The sequence below is a fragment of the Melospiza melodia genome, chromosome 1, assembly GCF_035770615.1.
Source record: "Melospiza melodia melodia isolate bMelMel2 chromosome 1, bMelMel2.pri, whole genome shotgun sequence".
In the NCBI taxonomy this organism is placed as follows: domain Eukaryota; kingdom Metazoa; phylum Chordata; class Aves; order Passeriformes; family Passerellidae; genus Melospiza; species Melospiza melodia.
Window position 1 is genome coordinate 122,319,060 of NC_086194.1, and position 10,931 is coordinate 122,329,990.

The window sequence follows — 10,931 nt, forward strand, 5'->3', positions numbered from 1 at the left end:
ACATCTTGACAATACCACAAAAAACCTCCCATACCTTAAGAAATTCACTGATTGATGTTTTCAACCTACTAGTCCAAAATAATAAAAATTAACTGAATAATAACACAAATACAACACTAAAAATACTGTATGCTTCAGAGATGGAGGAAAGGTTTGGTATTTGATAGCACAGGACCAAAGAAGGTCTGATTGCCTTTCTAAATCTGTTGTGTTGCCTTGTCTAAACATAAGTCATGCTGCTTTAATTAAAATTAGAGCAATTAGTTTAATGGAAGCCTGAAAACACTAAGAGCAAAGATGGCCTCTGTCCTATCCCTCCCTCAAAAGAAGATAAACTGCCTCCATCAGGGTAAGGCAATTTTAAGAGTGGTGAAATCCTTGCACATAAGTACGAAAACCCACCAAATGTAATAAACCTACCTGTCAAAATATTCACCAAAACTGACTGTTCTAATGATACATACCAACTGCAAACTTCTTTTACATGCTTGTGTATGATGTGTTTTTAGATGTGTTTGTAGTTTGACTGAAGTAACATTAAAACCTTACTTACTAAAGGATTTATCAAAAATGAGCAACCAAAAGAAGCACAGAAAACTGCAAAGAAATTTGATCATAGACCAAATAAAATATCATAAAATTGCAGCACACAAAATTAATGACATAGGTAAAACTGATGTGCCTTCTCCACTGCTTTTTGGGGTTATACAGGTTCTGGCATATTCAAAGGTACATTTTGAAAGCCATTGCCAGAAAATCAGTTCTTATTTATCTTTGTGAAGGAAGATGTATTTAAATATACATCCTAGTATATCAATCCCACTAATATACTATAGCAGCAAAGAACTCCACAGGTTCATCACTTCCTCTTTCAGCTGGAAAGTTGAAATTTGTTTCCTCCAACCATGTTTCAAAACCTGACTGCTTAAAAGGCATCTGCTCCCCAGTGGTGCAAACTGCATGAATTTTGGAGAACTGCAACCCCAAATTTCAGAATGAAAACTTTAGAAGCATGACCTGTGAAAGATCTCTGCATCTAGAATTAACAAATGGCCAGCATGTAGAAAACTTAGAGAATTTGTCAAGATTAAAACATCTAAAGAACAAGAAAAGCTGAAACTACTGGACTGAAATAATCCAAGGAGTTTCTGGGTAAATCTGTTCAATCACTTGGTATTTTTGCCCCCAAGGTTTTAGTCCATTCAATCAATTAAAAATATCCCATAAAATATAAAAAGCTCCTTAGGCTATCTTAAAGGAATGGTATCTCCTTTAAAGCCCCCACAACTGAAATGCAGAAAAGGAAATTTCTCTTTTCTTTGAATCCAGTTAAAAAACAAAAGGTATTTTGGGTTCTTTACAGTTTAGCATTACACTTTTATATACAGCATTTGGTTCACAGTATTAAAATCTACTGGAGCAGTATAAATACAGTAAAATATCTGTCAACTTAATTACCTTTTATCAGTAACTATACACTACATTAACACACTCAGCATTAAGTATGTGAAAACAGTATACTGGATATAGGAAAACAATACCAGAGAATTATGAACTTCCAGAGTATTCATGGTAGAAAACCACTACTACTAGCATGAAATGAGAGAGTTTAATTGCTGGCATGTTTAGCACTAGAATCTACATTCAGCACTCAATTTAATTCATGCTAATAAAACTCACTGAAAATTTATTTTCATGGCAACATCCAGAAAAATTCTGCACCTGACTGCTGATCCTTGTATTTACAAAACACAACAGGGCAGGCTAGAAATGTTAAAGTAGCAACAAGCTTCATCACCAGGGTAAGATAAATGTTAAACTTCACAAAAGCCATTAGAGGATAAACATTAAATTATAGCTTCAAGCTCATAGGTGTAAGTAAAATAGGTGTGAGTCCTATTTTACAAGTTAGATATGATTTTAAAGAGAAGTAATACCCTTGGAATTTTCTAACTTATTTTTTTATGAGAAAGAGAAGCTGCAATTTTTGCCACTGTGATATCCTTTTTCTACTAGTGTCAAGTTAAGAATTATCATCATATATTGTGTTTTCAAAAATCATTCTTCCAGCTCTGGTAGTAGAGTTCTCTGATCAGTTCCAAGAGCTCCTTTCTGCCAGATGTCTTGTCCTTTAGTGACAGGAAAAGCCCAGAGATCCTACTGAACTGAGAAACAGGAAGAAAACCTGTTTCACAGGTTTTATGAGCTGCCTTCACCTAGATAACAGAAACCTGGGAAATTTTCATACTAGAGAGGATGAAAATGTACAAAAATACATTTTATCTATACATAACTATTGGAATTGACTCAAGAATTAGTCACTGCTAAGAAATGTACAAAGCAACGAACACGAAACTAAATTTATTCTCCTTAAAATAAATTTCAGTTTGGTCCAAACCTGCATTCTGATATGGAATGTCAAACCTTACCACCCAGCACTCGCTCCTCTTTCTTCCTCTCCAGCAACCATCTGGCCCTTCCCACCTCATGCAAACAGCCATCACTCATCCCCCGCTTTCCTCGTGTGCCTCCAGAGACCAGAATAGCCAGTCTAAAACAGCTCTGTGCCTTGTGGGTGAGAAAGAGAATAAAGATGGCAGAGTGGGTATGAGGAATCTGTTTGGGCAGCTGACCCTTCCACTGCCCTGAAGGGGGGGCCTGTCCCTCTGACAAAGCACAGCCCCCAGCAGGCAAAATGGGGATCCGTGCACCTGCACGGGCTCTGCCCCAGCGCTGGCTCCGGTCGCGCTGCAGCTGGCACCGATCGTGAACCGTCCCCTGCTTCCTCCAGGGAGCACAGGCAAGGCAGGGATCACCTACCAGCTCACATCATACATTAATGTGCACCACCAAGGATCATCTGCCTTCTTTTAAAGAAATTTTCTCTTTGCATTGATTGCATAAGGTCTGTATTCCTGCCTACCTCCCTAGCACTTATAGCAAATGGATAGACAGCAAGCTATTAACAATTAAGGGCACACCAGGATAGATGAAGTGACTTACATCACATTCTTCAATTATTAGTGTTATATCAGAATAGTTGCACTATTTTATTCTGCACTATTTCCTATTCCAATACTAAATTTGCTAATTTAAAATACAACATTTCCTCTATAAATATGTTTTTAAACTCTGCTAAATATAACATTACTATTAATACACATCAACAATTCACTGCACATACTGATTTATATTATTACTGTTTTAGCATCTGGCAAGCACTTTTTCATTATTATTATAAAATTATGTGTTTAGTAAATAATTAGTTGCTATTTATTAGTCAGGATCCTACACCAAGCTGCTTCTGCAAGAAACTAGGACATCTTCATTATCTGTACTTTTATTTACTGAGCATCACAGGAACTAGACAAGGAAAAAAATACCAAATCATCTTCTCTATTTAAACACACCTTAATTAGTTATCAAAGGAAATACTGCTTGTGGGTAGTGAACTGATTGCTCTAAATGCTGTGATCTCATGTCTTTGAATTTGCAGATATCTGATGAATATGTGGAATTCATCATTAGATTAGAAAAAGAGATGCTTTCTGTGCTTTTTTAATGATAATAATAAATTATCATTAATAATAAAAAACACTAAGGACCCTGTTACACATTCCAAATATTTTTGGTCAGACATACTTTGTTCAGGTATTAAATGTTGTTTTTACCTTCCTATTATCCACTGAAGTCACTGTACCTGATATTTATCTTTTTCACAAATTCTTCCCAACTAGTTCAAAATTGTCACAGCACTTTACTGATGAAACCTAAATAAATGTTTCCTAGTACATTATCCACTAGTAACAGGACAGAATAAACTAGAAACTCCTTGGACATATCTGAGCCAACTTACTGTGTGAGCCAACTTACTGGATCACCACTCCTTACTTGGATAATACCACATAAATCCTCCACTTCCCAGCAGCTGCCCCAAGTAGGCTGTCATTCCCCAGTTTTTACTGCAGCCTAAAGACAAACTGCAATCAGGGAGCACTGCATCCCTGCTGCTATTCAGCTTTGCAAACTTGCTGTTGCTGCCACCATCAAAGTCTGTTTCACTCTGCTGTACTCCCACACCTTCAAGCGAGTTTGTATTCCCTGATGTCAAGCCCAAATGGTGAGGGATGGTTGGGATGAGAAGGGTAAGTATGGACAGGAATGGAGTCACACCCTTCCTTTTTCTAAACTCAGCCTGCATCCTTACCCTTCTGGTTTTGGCCATGGCAAGCAGAAGATGTGAACCTCATCTGGACAGCAGTCACCCCCCAACACCACCACCTCTGGGGATGCAGCCTAAGCAAAACTTCCTACTCCAGCTCTGGGCCCATTTGATATACTTTTTTTTTTTTTGAGCAACAATATGAAAACTACCATCCATGAGGCTCTGAGGAACAGCAGGAGGAGTTGATGAAGGATAGCACACCATGCACATAGCAAACCATGACTAGTGGTAAGGGTGGCAAAACATTCAGTGATTCCACATAATCAGATACATTAGTTCAGAGACAAGCTTGACAGATTATGCTACACTACACTCCTATAAACTGAAGGTAAATATCATCCTATATTATGGCATTTTGGGGCTAGCTACACGATACCAAGCTCTACCCAAGGAAAGTAAATTAGCATTTGGCGATATTTATTGCTGAGCAGCAGCATCTTCCATATTAGTCTAAGAACTGCCCATAGGAAACAGCAGTGTTTACTCAGGAAATATGCAAACCTTTTCTGCAAGAAAATACAGCTAAAACTCACTGGGAAGAGTGCCTGAAGGGAGCAGTGGAGATGAGAACCCTAAAGAGTCAGATGCAGGGCTTGTGCATGTCAGCTTTGCTTTAAGCACATCGGCAGAACCGAGCCGTGCAGCTCTGAAGCAGGAACACAGTTATTGCAATTCCAGGACAATTTATTCCAGTGCAGACATATAGAAATGGAAATAATCTGCCCTACAGAAAAAGAACTTTCTTCCCCACATAACTACAATCACACCAGTGATTTCACTGTGAAATCCTTACTCTGGGGAAAAGCCCCACCAATCCAAAGTACAAAATATGCCCTCCTACCCCTGAACACACCTGAACTAAGACACAACAATGCAGAAGTTGCACGTGGAGTATTAAGATTTGAAGGCAGCTATTCCCATGTTACATTTCAGATGTGGGAAGACTAAAGTAAATTTATTATCTCCAACCTAGAAATGAGATCTGTAGGACAGGGAATGTAAAGTTCCTTACTTCAACAAACTAGACATTCTATTCTTGTAGCTAGCTAGAACATTATAGCAAAAGGGTTAATTAATTTCACACACTTAGAAGTACTAAATGCTCAAAACTACAACAGTTTGGAAGGGCTTTTTAAAATTCCTGTTTATTTCTTGTTTATTTCTCTGTAGGAAAGAGCCTCCCAAGAGCTTGTCACACCGACCGTAGGGATTATTCCCAGACTGAGCTGAAATGAACTGAAGCACAGCACCATCCACCACCAGCAGTATGCAGCACCTCGAGTTACATCAAACCCCAAAGTTTGATGTTACCTCAAGTAACATCAAACCCCAAATCTAAGGGACCCCCCTGCCATTCCCCTGTAAGCTCATTAATAAATTTACATGCATTACCATCCTGCATCATATCCAACAAAACCTTAACACCACCCCTGAAAGGGTGGGTGGGCTATGGCAGTGCAGAGCACTCATGGCAAGCACTTCAAGCTGTCTCCAGATCAGAAACCTGTGTAAGAGCACAGTTAGGGCTCTTTTCCTGTGCTGAAACAAGGGACTTGCACAAATCACCCTGGTTTATGCAACTGGCAAAAAGGCCTTAGCCTGGGGTTTTCAAAATTATTATTTTCTATCAACAATTATCATTAACCTCAGGGACACTGGGGTGGAGTAAATCCAAACCACACCATTCTCATTCTCATGAACAGATAGTTTCAGTGTGGATTGCTGGCATTATCTTTGTCACTCATTTAAACATGTTAGCACTTAAAAATAAGATGTATTTGCTCATGCATCACCCACTAAGATATCCTTGGAAGCATTCAAGGCCATCTGGGATGGGGCTCAGAGCAACCTGGTCTAGTGAAAGGTGTCCCTGCTCATGGCAGAAGGGTTGGAAGTAGATGGTCTCTGAGGCCCCTTCCAAACCATTGTGTGATTCTATGATGAACACTAACACACACTTTCTAAACAATATTATCAGGTAGAAAACATGACATCCTTAGAACCTGCTAGATGCAGAAAAATTACAATAACAGTAAATTTTCTTTTACTGTGTTAAGATGAGACCTCTAGGTGAAGGCAAAAGAATATAAATCCCTGACCTCTCCCTCCCCACAAAAAAAAAAAAAAAAACAACTAAAAACGACCTTGCAAAGAGTCAACCCAGAGCCCAGACTGAGCTGCAGCAAACCCCGCACGATCCAAAGGGAGCAAACCCCCAAGGAAACAGAGCGCACAAGGTGCCCGTAAGGGCAGGAGGGACAGCACGGCCCGTAAGTGTCGCACAGGGGCCGGACACTGGCGGGGAACGGAAAGCAAGGGCAGGAGAAAAGCAAGGAGAGAGAGGAGAGAGGGAGGGAAGGAGGCAGGGAAGGCGAAGGAGGGAGGGCGAGCGGCGACCCGAGGGAAAATGGGCGGAGCCTCCCGGGGCCCCGCCCCTCCCCCTCGCACGAGCAGCCCGCGCCGGCCCCTCCCCCACCCGGCAGCCGCGCGCGCCGCGGGGCGGTGGCGGCTCGCGCCGCCAGTTGGGCGCCCCCCCCCCCCGCTTCCTCCGCCCCCGCCCGCCCGCCCGGACCCGGAGCGGCCCCGCGGCCCTCACCGGGGTGTCGGGCCGGACCGCCCGCCCCCGGCGCCCCGCACTGACCGTTGGGGGGTCCCGCTCGGCCGCGCAGCGGCTCCGCCTCGGCCTCAGGCGCGGCGGGCACGCCCCGCCTCGCGCCCCATCCCGCCGCCGCCCGGCGCTCGCAGGGACGGGCGGGGAGCGGCGCGAGCTCACGCCACCGCGCACGCGCCGCTGCCTCGCTCCGCGCGGCCGTGAGGGCGGGGAGGTGAGGCGGGCGGGCCCGGTGTCCCCCCACCCACGCGCGCAGAGCACAACGGGAGTTGTAGTTCCCCCTGGGGGACGCTGCCGGCAGGGGCACTACAGGTCGTTGCAGGCCGCCGCACTACAACTCCCAGGGGCCAGCACGCCGCGGGGGTTGTTCCAGCTTCTCTGCCCCCCACGGCTGTTGAAGCCCCCAGGCCCGTGGGAGCGGGGTCCGGCGGCCTGAGGGGACCCCGACCTCCGTCCCGGCGACGGACCTCGGCGAGATATATGTGAAGCTCCCTCAACAGCCGCCCAGAGCCGGCAGGCAGCAGGTCCGTCTCTCCTCTGGGAACACGAGGAACGTAAGCGTCCCTGAGCCATGGGCAGGCCGTGGCCTTTGTGGCCAAGAGCGCCGATGATACCTGGGCTGCAGTAGGAAAAGCGTTGCCAGCACGTCGGGGGAGGTGATCCTGCCCCGCTGTTCAGCACTGGTGAGGCCGCATCTGGAGTGCTGGGTCCAGTTTTGGGCTCCTCAGTACAAGAGAGACATGGAGCTCCTGGAGCAGACCCAGTGGAGGGCAACAGAGATAATTAAGGGGCCGGAGCATGTCTGTTAGGAGGGAAGACTGAGGGAGCTGGATCTGTTCAGCCTTGGGAGGGACAACTGGGAGGGGACCTCATCAATGTCTATAAGTATCTGAAGGAGGGAGGATGCCAAGAGGATGGAGCCAGGCTCTTCTCAGTGGTGTCAAGCAATAGGGTAAGAGGCAACAGGCAGAAACGGATTCACAGGATGTTCCACTTGGATATATGGAAGGACTTCACTGTGCAGGTGACCATGCACTGAAACAGACTGTCCAGAGAGGTTGTGGATTCTCCCTTGCTGGAGATATTCAAGCACCATCTGGACACAGATGTGTGCTGTGTGCTCTGGAATGATCCTCCTTGAGCAGAGAGGTTGGACCAGGTGACCCACTGTGGTCCCTTCCAACCTGACCCATTCTGTGATTTTGTGATTCTTTTGCCAGTGATTAAAGATGGGTACGGCCAGAGGAGTTGTGAGATTACACAAGTCAGAGTGAGAGGTCAACAAATACCACAAGCCATCAGTCTCAGTGCAGGAGCTGACACAGCCCCATAGTGGGGGCACCTGGGCCACCTTCCATGTGATGTTATTGCTGACCGAACTCCTCAATTCACATGAGAACAGCCACTGGCTTTGGCTTCATCCCACATAATAAATCTGACCTCCTGAGAGGAGTTACCCACTTCTCTCTAGCGCTTTCTGGAGTGCGAGGGAAATGAAGAAAGGCTCTGGATGCTGCTTGAGGTGACCTGTGCCAAGGAACACATCCCCAACTCAAGATGCATCCTGTTTACGGTGGTGTTATAAGCAATGTTGTGGGGGGGGTTTCTGCCTCTTACAATGCAAGTTTCTGTTACGTTGAGCACCTGCGTAATTTGAATCCCTTTCAGGACTGCTCATCAACAGGGGAATTTGTTTCAGTCAGAAGCAGGGCCGATTCATTCCCACAGCCTCAAGCATAATCCCCGGCCTATTGGACACATTAACACTGTGGCAGCGTGCCACCTGCTCCATTTATTCACTTGGGACTCAATGCTGCTTAGTCCCTGTCGAATGAGCTCTTTGTGCCACCTCCTGCGGCAATGTAAAAGGTCCCCCACAGGAATTTGTGCTATTCAGTGGAAGCTACAAAAGGGAGGGTTGTAAACACTCCGATTAGTGTTGGAGCACAGCGATATTGTCTGCAGCACCTATTACACAACCTCGCAACTTCCAGGCTCCCTCCTCCTCTCCAGAAGAAGTGTAACAGCAAGGGCTCACCGGCTATTTAACTTGACATCACGGCTCATGTGTTTCTTTTTTTGTTACATATAAAGGCCACCTTGCTCCTGGCAGGAGAAGAGAGAAGGGTCAGTTCTCTAACATCCCGTAGTAATTGGAGATGGTTGCCCGTTAGGATCTCCACTTGAAGTGACAGTGGCCAGAGGCTCTCAGCTCTGAAGAATGTGTATTATTAGAGGCCACTGCCAACAAAAGTTCATGCACAATGGGCTCATCAGCTAATGAACCCAGAATGAATTTTCTCCCAAATTTTGAGGACAAACAAGGGATTGTGTGCAGTGCTGACTGTACCAATTTACTGCCATGTGAAACAGATTTGGATGATTTCTGACTTGCAAAACTCCTTGTGGTCTGGGGCCAACTTACACAGCCTGAGGCACTTTTTACACCCTCAGCTTGCCCCACATTCACTCAGTAAACTCTTACTGCTTTAAAGACCAAGAGAAGCAAGGATTCTGAGGTGGCAAGCTCTCTGCTTGGAAAATCAGTCTCACTGATGTACCTGAGCTTCATAAAAGTAATAAAACAATAATGGAGGGGAGCTTCAGAAAGCATTTGGTCAGGGAAAGAAAAGGGAAAAGGCATAGCTGTGTTAATGAATAATTCCTTCCTCCTCCTACTACTTCAAGAAAGCCAGTTCTGGAGTTGAGTTTGTCTTGGATAGATGGGAGTCTGCATGGGCTGTACCATTCTGGGATAACTTCAGACATGCTGTGTAATTCTCCTTAGCAATAAAGGAATACACAGCATACATAAAAATATTAAGGTTAGGAAAGAAACTAGTTGGCCACATACGGAAACAATGAGAGCCTGAAGATACAACAGGAAAACCTGGAAGTTTTAATTGGAATTAGTTTTAACCTGGAATTAGTTAATGCCTTTGGGGGAGGAAGTAAGTTGTTCATAGAAATTACCACAGAGCAGGAGAACAGAGCCAGTAAAGGTGTATGATGCTCAACTCTGCCTAAGCAACTCCTGTGAGCAGTATTATGGAGCCATAGAATCACAGAATGCTTTGGGATGGAAGGGCCCTTAAAAACCATCTGTTTGCAACCCCTCTGCCCTGGGCAGGAACAGCTTCCCCTAGAACAGGTTGGTCAAAGCCAAATAATTCCAAGTTCTCTGTGGTAGGAAGAAAATTTATAAATACTTAAGCAATAAGAAGGGTACAAGAAAACTTGAGTCTTGGCCACCTTTACATCCTAGATGTACTTGTCTGAATCAGGTTAGCTCTGTTTCTAGGAAGATTTTGTATCTAAGTGTGTTTTCCCAGGTGAGTAGCACAAATTTTAATGATGTACTGGTGATTTGGTGAAAGATCTCGTGCCAAGGGAATGTGTCAAATCTTGGTAAAGGTGTTCCTTTTGCCAAGCCCAACAGACATTACCATCCAACAGGAAAATGTTAGCTTGTTGTTTGGCTCTGCAGGTACCCCATCAGCACGGTCTGGCCTCTCTTCTCGTTAAAATCCTCCCAGGCTGAGTCTCCAGGCTTTGCCCATGAAGGTGGAAGTGCCAGCCGTGGGACAGGGCACCGTGGGTCACGGGGCTGGAGAGAGCGCAGCGGATCTGTGTGGGGTGGGTCTGTGTGTCACTGTGCAAGTGCCAGCAAACCTCACCTCGCTCCAGCCAGCAGCACGAGGGGCTTGGGAGCCAGCTATCAGAACAGCCTTAATTTGGTAGGGACACTGGAGTGACCATAGATATATTATTAAAGATACAACAGGTGTTCTTACATTTATTTTTTTTTGAAAGCCATTAAGCATAATAAATGTAATCCAGGAACCTTAAGAAATGACAGGAAAGCAATGTCACATTATGACCTTTGTACTCAAGTGTCTGTAAGGAAAAACAAACTTAAAAAACCTGAACAAAAACCCAAAGCAACTAAACTTTTTACTTTTAAAGAAAGAATAACAAAAGTCCCTCCACCCCTTTTTGGTCACACTAGGGTGTCTGGCCACAAGAAATTTGTATAATTTCTTACTATATGAATTCCCTCTTTGCTTCCCTTTATGTTCAGTGATTTACAATTCT

The 10,931-nt window shown here is 44.6% G+C and overlaps 1 protein-coding gene across 1 annotated transcript in view; it reads right to left on the reverse strand.

Annotated features, from left to right (window-relative positions):
- RALBP1 (ralA binding protein 1) overlaps positions 1 to 6,951 on the reverse strand; it is a 32,809-nt gene extending 25,858 nt beyond the window's left edge. The window contains exon 1 of the mRNA XM_063166165.1: positions 6,867 to 6,951. The gene's annotated coding sequence lies outside the window, so the exon portion shown is untranslated. The remainder of the gene's footprint in view (positions 1 to 6,866) is intronic.
- Between the last annotated feature and the right edge of the window lie 3,980 nt (positions 6,952 to 10,931).